Below are 11,915 nucleotides of genomic sequence, written 5' to 3' on the forward strand. Positions count from 1 at the left end.
TTGTGGTGCGTGGGCTTCTCATTGCGGTGGCTTCTCATGTTGCGGAACACGGGCTCTATGTGCGTGGGCTTCGGTAGTTGTGGCTCGCGGGCTCTAGAGCGCAGGCTCAGTAGTTGTGGCTCACGGGCTCTAGAGCGCAGGCTCAGTAGTTGTGGCACACGGGCTCAGTAGTTGTGGCACGCGGGCCTAGCTGTTCCGCAGCATGTGGGATCTTCCCGGACCACGGCTCGAACCCGTGTCCCCTGCATTGGCAGGCGGACTCTTAACCACTGCACCACCAGGGAAGCCCAAAAATCTATACTTTATAAAAAGTAACTGAACATTTGTCACATTTGTGGAATTGAAAAGAAGATGGCACTGTCTAGGGCACAGGCCCTTCATGGGAAGGGTGGAGATGGGGATATGGGTGGTGCTGTGACCCCGGGTTCACACAGCTCCATATTTTCTATGAAAAGGACGATTCTCACTTCTGTTTTACCTACCACCCCACTCTCCCTTCTGCAGGTTATGTTAAAGTGAAAGATAACCTGCTTTTTAGTGTTTCCCTCTAACTTTGAAACATGATTTCTTCATCCATGACCTCACCTTTCTTTAAGGAGATAATGTCAGTAGACAGCATCTTTTTGGGGCTTACAGCCTTGGCCAGCTGTGAAGAGCCCAGTATGCTTCAGCGACTCTGCCTCTTAATTTCAGTTTTTGGAACACCTCTGCCTAAAAAGAGCACTGTCACCTGCAGTCGTACCCCCTGAGCTTGCCCGCAGCATGCTGCGGTGTCCCAAGGTCCGTTGGCACTCCTGTGTCCTTGCCCTACCCCGAATCACCAAGTGGCTACACTCTGGATATTCTCCATCCAGCCCTTTGTGAAGCTTCAAGGACCTGAGATGCCATATGCGTCGTCTCAGAGCAGGTGTGACCTCAGTCATGCCACTGCAGGTCCCGAGCGGCTCACGGATGATGCTGAGGGCTCACCTGAGAAGGGCAGGTGACATCTGTTAGTGCTTCAAGACCCAGGGCTGTTCTGAAGATCTTCAGTCTGGTGCTTGGGTTGGTCACCTCGGTCATGCAGGATACAACAGCTGTTTTGAACTGATGTCAAAAAGTTACCCAGTAATTTTCAGCTATGTCTCATGCAGGTGATGAACTGTCTCCTCTGGGGTAAGGTTTCTCCACCGGGAATCATGTGAGCTCTTGCTGACTTACGGGCAGGTTTCACTGGTGACACTAGTAATTCCTATTTCTCTGATGTAATATGTTGGGGGCTGTGACAGACAGTGAGAGGCAGACAGCCATGACAACAGGACCCTGTTATTCTGAGGACGACTGAGCTCTGAGTCCTCGGCCCGGAGATGCAGGCTGGCCTCTGGCCTCCTGGATATGCACAGAGACCCGGCTAAAAACCAAGTGAAGAAACTGGCTTCATCATCTGTCTGCCCTGTTCTCTCTGTCCCGACAGGATTCTAAAGGTGCCGCTGTTCTCTTCTGCAGTCCTCAGACACACAAGGCATTTTGGTTTTGTGGAGGCAGATGTCACCCTCGGGAAACTCGAGGGCAAGATGATATGAAGAGGCTCAGGAGAACTAAAAACAGCAAGATTTAACAGCGTAATAAGACGTTCCACCAGCAGATGGCAACAGAGGACTTCGTGAGCTATGCTGGCAGCCGGTTCTGAAGGGCGGGAAGGGAGCTTTTAGCGGCTATTGTATAAGTGATTTATGTGTTTGGATTCTGCTCAATGTTATACATGCATTACTGAATAAAACATCCACAGTGTAGTTTCCACCAGCAGCTGAGCTCCAGTTCCCAAGGCCCTGAGTCCTAATTCCCAAGGCTCCAAAGAGCCCCTGACATCAAATTGCTTTCCTCCCAGAAAAGCCGTTTCATACCCCAGAAAAAGAAATGCTTGCGGCGGCGAGGGGCGGGGGGGCGGTGAGAGAGGTCTGGGGTGACCGCCCCACCGGGACGGCCGACTTCTGCCAGCTTTCCTGGGGGCAACCCGTCCAGGGCCCCCTGTGCCCCCACCGGGTGCCTGCATCTCCTCCATCCCTCGCTGCCTGCTGGGCGGGGCGCGGGGGCAGCCTCGGCTCAGGCCGGGAGGAGCGGCTTATTCGTAAGGAGTGTGTCCAGAACGTAAGAAAGGAGAAATCCTCCCAGAGGGTATTAAGTGATGGGGTTTTCCTCCCGCTTTCCCAGAGACCCCGCACCTCCGACGGCTGCCGGGCCGCTTGGGGCCGAGCGGCTGCCCTCCCTGCTGCCCTCCCTGCTCTCGTGGTTTCCGGGCCCAGGCCGCCCGCTGCCTCCGAGGCCTCCGGGGCCGAGGCGCCGTGCGGGGCGTTGCCGGACGGGCCGCGGGAGGAGGGCGCGAGCCGCGGAGCTGCCGGCACGGCCGAGGGGTGGCCGGGCGCGGCGGGGCGGCCCGGGCCGGAAGCGCCCCTCGTGGAGCCCGTACGGCGGGCGGAGGGCGGAGCCGAGACACGGGCCGAGCCCGGTGGGCGGCACCACCTGCCGCGTCAGGCGCGGGGCTGGGCCGTCCTGCGGCCTTGCTCGCCGCCCGGCATGCCAGCCGCCGTGCCCGGCAAGCCCTTGCCGCCGCTCCCCAGGCTGCCTCCCCTCTGCCTCTGTCCCGGAACAACGGGGAGGACACCCTCCGAGGGTAAGCGGAGACGGCGTTCTCCTCTCTTTGCAGCAGAGGAAGACGAGGCTCGCAGGGACCAGGAAACGCGCTCAGGTCCCCCCGGCTTCGGGGTGCTGCACCAGGGCGCAGAGAGTCAGGCTGCCCGCGGCCCCCGGGCTGCGACGGTGAGGGCTCGGCTGAGGCAAAGCCGCGTGGCCCTCGTCGCACACGGGACGTGGCTGCCCCGGAGCAGAAAGGAGTAACGCGCCACCCCTCATTCCCCGCGCACGCTGATGTGAACCAGCATCGACGTCGGGAAGGCCCGCAGGGTGCCTGTAGCAGACGCGAGCTCCATCTGCACCCGGGCCCTCGTCACCGGTGTTGTATGTGGTCCTCCCGACTGCCCACCCCGCAACGCCAGCCCGGACTTCTCCCCCGGGCCCCCCGAGCAGCACGGTGGCTCCCTCCGTGACCTCCAGGCTCCTCCGTCCCTTCCCGGCCCTGCCGCCTCTCAGGCACCCTCCGCCCTCCACCCTCCACCGAGCTCGCGGCCTGGACACGACGCCTCCACCAGCAGCACTCCACATACGATTAAGCTTCTCATTGCTGCAGCCCCTCGGCGGCACACACACGCCGTGCTGCCCCTTGACTGCTTACCTTCTCTCATACGCTCTCCGCGCACGCGGTGCTCCTCACCCATGTTCACACCTGCTTCCCGGTGAGACAGCAAGCTGCTGGGCACCCGCCTGCCGCCAGCCCGTAAGCCCGAAGCATCCTTCCCTGCAAGGCCCCACTGAACAGTGTCCGGGAAGGACCCGAACCGTGTAGAGTACATTCACAAAGTACCTTTATAATGTACTTCCAACTATAAAGTGTGAGTTTTGGATTTTTTTCAGAGCTTAAGTTTCATTTTTTTAATCATCTAGAACAGCTCCTTTAACAAAATTTTAGTTTTTGACATGATGCTTGCTTGGTACAACAAAACTGTACTTTACACTTGAAATTTTGTATTAATTATTACACTTTTTAAGCTCGCAGGATGACACCATAGTTCAGATAAACGATCAGGGGAGCAATATTTAGCCAACTTAGCTTTCTGTTGGATGTGCAGTCCCGAGTGCTCAGCAACAACTCAGTGAAACTTCATTAATATGCGTGATATTTTCAGGTTTTCAAAAATATAAGAGAAACAGGAACTCATGGGGTGATATTAAGCAATATTATAAGCATATATTAAACGAGGATAACAAAATGAGGACCTAAAGGAAACCATGCTCACAAAAAAGCCCTCGACTGTGAGCTTTCCTACGAGAGGCCCTGCAGCCCAAGACTCTTATAAAGAGCATCTTACGGCCACCAGCTCATTAGTTCTCAGGGGTTGTGAGGACACAGGTAGCAGGGATGCTGTGTGGTTCATCATTTCAGACACTGAAATGGAGGTGAGGGAAACATGAGATGCTTAACCGAGGTCACACAGCCTGTCACAACAGCTCTCCTAGATGTTGGCTTTCAAAGTCACAGCTCAAACCACTGGTGGATCCTTATGGCTTTTCCGGACATTCTCCAAGCGTTCTTGGTGGGGGCAGGGAGGAAAGAACCAGAAACGGCACAGTAACCCTCAGCTGCCCGATTCACCTAATCTCTTTGGCTACTGAATCTTCTAGGATTAGAAGAAGATGCACTAAAGTCGGTGGGAAAAGTAATCTAAAAATCTTGGCATGTCTTACGGGAAACAAAATAGCCCCAAAGTCTTCCATTGCTGTGATCAGGATATCAAAGGGCTTCTTGTATCTTAAAATACGTCTGGGTGAGTGGTCAGAGCTTCAGATAAGCTCCCCCCTGAGCCATGAGTGGAATAGTGAAACTACGAGATAATCGAAAATTTGGAGCCAATGTTCCCCTAAAGTTAAATATGAATATTTGTAAATGTAAATATCAGATAAATCATACATGTGCATGTACATATGTACGTACGTACGTACACACACACACACACACACACACATACACACACACACACACACGGTGTATGAGCCATTTCAAGGATATGCCATCTTACTAGCTCATCACAGTACTAAGTTGGTCACTCCAGTAAGTGATTTCCTACAAGTAAAACATCAGTTAAAAATAATGTCAACAACTCTAGGATAAGTATAAAAAAGCCATCCAACCTTCATGCACAGAAGCCTCCCTGAGCCCTTGCTGACTTTCAGACACTCTTCTCTCAGGCGGAGTAGGACAGGGCACTGAGAGGCAGCTCTGTGCTGTGGCCTGTCTGTCCCAACGTGAGTCTGGACAATCCCAGCACGTCAGCAAAAGAATCCAAGCACGCACGCTTTGCGGGTGATACGCACGCTTTGCGGGTGATGTCAATGGGGGTGGACGTGCCACCACTCCATTCTCCACGTTACTCTCCAAGGCGCTAATGGCAAACGATACAGAGGAATCAACCTCATCTGCCCTCCTTGCAATTCTTTCTTTGAGCCTGATCTTCCCTGATGACAGCACTTTTTTCTCCTCTCTGTTTAACCAAGTCTGGGGACCAGCTTTGCCATTTCCTAGTCGGCTGTCGCGTCACCTTGTCTCAGCTGGCTCCTGGGTGAGGTGGAGATAACGGCGCTGCCCGCCTCACAGGCCTGTGAGCGCAGAGGGATGTGAGACGCGAGCACAGTGCCTGGCCACAGCAGGCACTTAGTAACAGCCAGAAGCAGAGGGACCCCTGCTCTGCGGCCTCTCCTTTGGCCATCGCCAACAGTGTGGGAGACACCAAATGCACGCGTGCTCTGTAAACTGGAGAGTACCAGACCCTCACTGGTCCACCTTGACTCCCACACCTCCGGGATCCCCTCCTCCTTCGAGCTCAGGCTCTGACGGCTTCCCAAGTCCCGGGACTACAGCTGAAGGAATCACGTGCATCTCAGGTTCACCAAAATCCGTGTCCTCGTTGTGTCTCTCAGGCCTGCTGCTGATCTTGGTTTGGCTTCCCAGTGACAGGACCCCTGTGAGCAGCCCCAGCCGTCTCTGCATACCACCCCCCCCGCCATTGTGACCTTACATCTGAGCCCCTATCAGCTCCTTCCTGCATTCTTGCTCCCCAGCCAGACCAGAGGGCTCCCCTCTCATCCCCGTCCACAGGGGTGCCCCACAGACACGGCTCGAGGTGACCTCTACTCACTTAACCTCCTACCCAAATCTGGAGCGGCTCCAAAATGCCTTTCAATAACTCTCAGCCTGGCCCACCCACCTTTCTAGCCTGGCTCCTTGCTGGAAACATCCTCCCCAGGTCACACGTGCCAATTCCACCCATTTTAAGTCCTTGAGCCAATGACTCCTCTACCAGAAAGTGCTTATCTTGCCCCCAGTAGCATACATGATCTCCTGTTATCAGTTCTCCTAGCATTTTATCAGGAGGCAATATGATTTCATAGGAAAAGCACGGGCTTCGAAAACACAAAACATTGCTTCTAAATCCTGGCACAATATTCTAGCTGCAAGACCTTTGATCCCTTATTTATAAAACGGGATAGTAACACCTAGCTCACAGGATTATCATGATAATTAAAATAAAATGTATATAACGTACAAAGCGGAGTCCCTACGGCACACAGAGAGGCTAACTAAATGTAAGTTTACTTTCCCTTGTCCTTCTCAACTGCTATTTTTCACTTTCACTTCCTTTTACTTGTGTGGCTGTTTCCCCTCCATGGCTGGATGGGGGCCCAGTGGGGCAGGGCCTTTGGGTGACTCACTGCTGGAGTCGCCACAGCAGCTAGCACAGCCCCCTGGACACAGGGGGTGATACACACGTGCTGAATGAATGAATGTAAGTATGAGGATAATATTCTTGCTAACATGAATCACTGGAATCACTGAGTATGAGAATTGGAAAGGACCTTAGAAATAAACCACCAACTCAACTTCACTTTATAGATGAGGCCACCATAGCCAGAGAAGGCAGGTGACTTGCCTGAGGTTGGCACACAAGTCAACAGGCACACACTCAGCTCCGAGCTCCATCACCCACCATGCTGTTCCCTGATCAACGGGACAGGGCTGGGAGGTATGTGACGCCAAAAGTATTTCTTAGGAGAATGTTACCACCCATATAACTTATGCCACTCGGGGAAACATCCACAGGAAATAAACAACTTGTAATCTGACAACACATCTGTGGTAAGTGTCTCAGTGCCTGGCATGACAGACTAAACAAGGGACCAGAGCTGGCTTTTAACAATCTTTCATCCTTCTAATCTAAACAAAGTACATCCCACTGTGTCTTCTTTGGTAAAAAGAAATACAGAAAGATACAAAAGGAAGATCCTGATAATTCCAAAAGAGAAAACAGAGAGCTTGCCCCTTAGAAGTAGAACATCCCAGATAAAAATACTTAATTGCAGCAATTAAGCCTGAGAACACCCTATACAGGGACACACAGAATCCTCTGATTCTAAATTACTGGCTCTCCCTTAAATTCAGCACAGAAAATTACCTGATATATGTTATCATAAATTCTGGGCTACAATTTTTGCATAAGTCATAGAATAACCTCTGAAAAAAATCCTGTAAATTAGATACTCTAAGTCTTTGAGCCACTAATTTTAATCAATATCAGTCTGGAAGTTTTAAATGGCTTTCTGCTGAACTTCCCCACCCCCATCAAGTAATTATCAGAAATATTGATCTCACTCCATACATTCAATCTTCTAAGATCATAAAATATTAGCCTATTAACATAAAAAAATGCAACTGAGCGGAATTAGATGGCAGAGGGAATTTCCTATAACACGTGCAAACTGGGTCTATGTAAGGAAGAGTTTTAATATATTCTGACACCCCCCTCTCAGTCCCCAAGTCCTGGCCTGGATGGGAAAGGAGTTACAAAGGGGGTGATGTAGTAGAGAGAGTGGAGTGGAGGACCTAAGGTCATGCAGCATGTACATGAAACATCGGGAAACAAAACTCCGGTACCTCATTCTACAGATTTAAAAATCTGATTCACAAATTCACAGTAACTAAACCCAAACTACATACTGAGTGTCGGTGGAGGGGCATCACAATTCAAGTCCCTTCACCCCGGGTCTGGGAATTTTTACAAACGATGCCACTCTAAGAGGATGGTTGGCTGAATGGATGGTTGGAAGGAAGAAGAAGGATACAGAAACCCTTTCCTGTTCAAAATCACGGAGCCCCCTGCACTGCCTATTTCTAGACTAATGGCTCAACAATACTAGAGAAACACAGGACAGGTTTTCAGACTCCGTCTTCACTAGGCTAACAATTAACTTCTCAGCTACCATAACCACACACAGAAGAAATGACTGATGCTGGTAAATTCTGTCATTTTCCAATAACTGAGTCTACACAGGTGCGTATGCATGTGTGTGCGTGCGTGTGTGTCTGTGTTGGGGGAGCCATGCACACACATATTTAGTGATCAGACACATTTGTATCAGGACGTCTTGGAACCTACCAGAAAATGGGGATTCTAATACTGGTTCTGCCATTACCTTGTCGTGCAGTGTTCGGTCTGTTTTCTCAGCAGCAGAAGGTGAATAGAGCCTCTCCCAGCCACTCTGAAGGTTAAAATGATAATGCATGGGGAGCACTTAAAAAAGAAGTAGAACATTAAGCAAAGGTCTTTGGTTTGGTGCAGCTCTCAGGATGTGTGTATTCCAGGCATCACACACGCTCCCCGAGAAACAACTACCGGCTGATTTCTATGGCTAAGAGGAAAGGGCAGAGAGGAAAGTCTTGAGATGTCTTTGGAAGCAGGCTGGGCAGACCGGACATCCTCCAGAGGCGCCCATATAGATTTATAACCTGGTCACTCAATATCAAATTCTTCTATAGGACTGTATCATCTATCTTGTACACAGGAGGCAAAGGTAAACAATGAATAACCCCTTATCAAACACCAGATAACAAGGCACATTGCCACCAGCTCTGTAGAGGCAGGCTGTCCTAAAGGCGCAGCCTCATCTCAAGATGCAAGGCAGCCGTCCACAAGCTGAGGCTGCCAGCCCGTCTCTGCAGTGGCCCAAGAGGCCCCAGCGGCAGCGGAGCACCTGGGGGACGTGTTGGGAGCCCAGGTGCCTGCTAAGGGCCAGGCCTGTGCGGGGCCAGGGGCAGGGACTCTGCCCGTAAGGGTGGGGCGTTCAGTCTGAAAGGATCCAAGCAATTGTTTGAAATAGAGTCAGCCCACCGGTAGCAGAAAGTATAAGCAGGGAGACAGCAAGGAGACGGGAAAGGGGAATGGTGGGAGCTGCTGCCATATCCTTGCAGGGCTTCCAGTCTCGGTGAGGCAGGACGGGTGACCTGCGGGGGCTCGTGGCCGAGAGGCCTTGTTTCCCTAGGTGTCCTTAGAATAAATCCCATCCCAGATCTGTTCCATGCAACCAAACCTCCGAACCTCTTCCTATCTGTTTCATGCCAACAGAAAGGGCTCAACACAAGGAGACGTTCGGGTCCCCTCGGGGAGAGAAATCGTGACCGCCGGAGGTGGCCCTGACTTCCCTGAAGCAGCCTGCAAACCTGTAAGGGTCTCCAATCACAGCGAACATCACGGTACTATTACAAGACTTTCCCCTATCCTCCCATCCAGACGGATTCCATCTTTTCGAGAGAAAGAAAGAAAAAAGCACCCTTCCAGCGTTTTGAATTTTGCCAGATGAATAAGAGTAAAGCAATGCTAAGTCCACCTTCTAGAACTTTCCCCTTAAACTCAGATAAATGGCACAAAACGGCAGGTTCAGAGGTTTGTGACCCTTACGAAATAGAGAAAGCGTTCTTCTACCCCTTAAAATCATGGATATTCGCTCATTTATAAATGGATATTGAATGAAAGCCTACAATATGGAAAGGTATTTTCTCATGAATCAAGAATAAACTAGTATGGCAAAAGTTTCCACTTAATGCCTACATTTTATTTTATGACTGATAATTTCACTTAAAAGCAAACATTTATGTGAATAAGGACTTAGCTGCCTGCTAAGGACTAAGATGCAGTACTCGGATAACCGGTACTTTATTACCAGACTCAGGCTGCCGTTTCCTTCACTTGTGAAGGTAGAAACACGGTTTCTCGCATGGTTAGATGTTCACGGCCAGTTAACATTGTAAAGAGTTCTTGGTATGAGGCAACTAAGTAGTGTCTGCTGTTTCAAAAAGAATGCTGAGACTGTACATTTACAACAGTCTGCTTTAGCTGAAGAAGGAATCCTGCGGGGTGCTGGAAAACAGAAACAACACAGCAAAATCCCCAGAGGTGGCATTTAGCAGTGAGTACCGCTTCTCATTCCACCTGGCTCAATAAAGAAAACATGAGGGAGGCTCCGTTTTCTCTAAGATCAACATATTAATCCATTTAAAGAAATGCCACAGGAGGCTGTTCCTACTTTTCTTTAGAAGACAGATTTGGTTCGCTCGTTTACAACTGAATGCATCTCTCCATCTTAACAGCTCCTGAGCCGGAGGAGGGTACCGGCTGGACTAAATCAAGCCCACGGGAAAGACAGCAGTGAGAGGCCCTGCTGCCGCCATGACTCCTGATTCGATGGAAAGAGGCCGCGGGTCTTTGAAAAGAGGAGCATCTCTAAACTCCAAGTCAGCAACAACACAAAGCCTGTCCCAGTCTGCTTATTACTGGGGCAGACTCAGAGAGAAGGAAAAAAAGGAAGAAAAATGAGTCCTTATCCCCCCAAAGGTTTTATTCTTATCTGTTTATCTATCCATCCATCTGCATGTATGCCCACATGTGTATTTATGTATGTACATACTTACATTCATATGTATTTATATAGATTTAAGATTAATCAATATTTCAAAGTATTTCAAGAAACATAAGCAAATACGGGCAGAAAAACCTTTGGCAGGTGCTCATAAGCCAGTATTAATAACAATATTCTTTTCCAAAGCACTTGCCAGAGTGAGGTAAGGTGGCCGTATGGAAGGTTCTTTCCTCTGGTATGTGGCATTTGAGGTTACACCTGTCAAGCACAAGTCTATACCGTCGCTGTCCTTGCCTTCGCTAGGTTGGAAGCGGGTGAAGTCTAGAAGGAGGGAAGATTTCTAGAGGCAACATGCCATCAGATGGGGTGGCAGTTTTTTACAGGGGCACAGTTTTAGTGAGATGTGGGTGGTAAGAAGGCCCTGGCACTTCACTGTGCAGGCAGGTGTAGAACAGGACCCGCAGGAATGGGGAGCAGACGGGTTCTGGCGTCGCAGCCTGGGAGAGTCACGAAGACCCGGGTCTGGGCCAGGCTGACAGCAGGCGTTGCACTCGCACGCACTCACGGAAACCTGAGTAGGAAGGCGGGTCAGTGCCGGGCTGGAGAGGGTGAAGGCGGGGGGGGGGGGGGGGGGGGGGGCGGGCGGAGGGCCAGGCTGTGGGAACATGGACGAGGAGATGCGTGGAGAAGGGCGGCCACGGCGGGGACCGAGGGCGGTGAACGGGGAGCCAGGGAAGTGGGGGCATCTTGAACACCAGGGCAAGAGAGTTTTCAGGAGAAAGAGGTCAACGCATGCTCAAAAGCCGAGAAAGATCATGCGAGATACGGGATGGAAATTATTATTTTATTATAATTTATTCAGTACTTATAACGAAGAGGTCACTGGTGACCTTGGTGAGAGGAGCCTTTGAAACAGAACACTTTTAATGGTTCTCCACTGCCACCACCCAAACCCATCTCAAGGCCTCTCTAGGGGAAAGCTGTCATTTTGCCATCGGCAGGCCAACATGCATCAGGCCTTCTCACCTTGACATTCTGCTCAAGAATGTTCCTTAAAGTCCATACCTCTCTTTACACCCACCTCAGATCATACCTCTGCTGTGAAGCCTTACGGGACCCCCTCAGCCCAAAGTTCTTAATACTCGATGTGGGGCATTTATCGACATGGCCCTGCTCGCTTGGCACGTGTGCCAGGTCTTGGAATCTACTTTTCCTGCCGCTCATCTGCTTCCCCATATCCTCATCTTCCCGGTGGCCTTCTCATTCTAAGCCGTCAGCTTTTCCTGGAATTTTGTTTTCTTTTTTTCCTCCTGAAATCCCCTCTCTCCAGTTTAGGGCTGATCTTTCCAATCAAGGAGCCGTCTGCCGACCAGTCATCCAGAAGTGCTCTGTTCTTTCTCTGGTCTCCTTTAGCTCACGGCTATTTCTGGAACTCATGATAGTAAGTGGTACTTTAATTTCAGGTGTGTCCATCTGTGTGTGTAACTTTCCCTCCTTCCCAACCAGATTCTAAGCTCCTGGAGAAGTACAAACTGTAGGAATTGCAATGTCTGACAGAGCTGGGCTCCGCTCTCTTG

The 11,915-nt window shown here is 50.7% G+C and overlaps 1 protein-coding gene and 1 long non-coding RNA gene across 3 annotated transcripts in view; one reads left to right on the forward strand and one right to left on the reverse strand.

Annotated features, from left to right (window-relative positions):
- Positions 1-11,915, reverse strand: part of LYRM4 (LYR motif containing 4) — a 129,292-nt gene that overhangs the window by 25,320 nt on the left and 92,057 nt on the right. The gene's annotated exons all lie outside the window — the stretch shown is intronic.
- On the forward strand, positions 2,373-10,285 carry LOC118903379. The gene is made up of 3 exons (XR_005021790.1): positions 2,373-2,650; positions 9,048-9,144; positions 10,070-10,285. It is a non-coding gene; the product is annotated as an uncharacterized LOC118903379 (long non-coding RNA).

The sequence above is a fragment of the Balaenoptera musculus genome, chromosome 11 (genome assembly GCF_009873245.2).
Source record: "Balaenoptera musculus isolate JJ_BM4_2016_0621 chromosome 11, mBalMus1.pri.v3, whole genome shotgun sequence".
Taxonomy (NCBI): domain Eukaryota; kingdom Metazoa; phylum Chordata; class Mammalia; order Artiodactyla; family Balaenopteridae; genus Balaenoptera; species Balaenoptera musculus.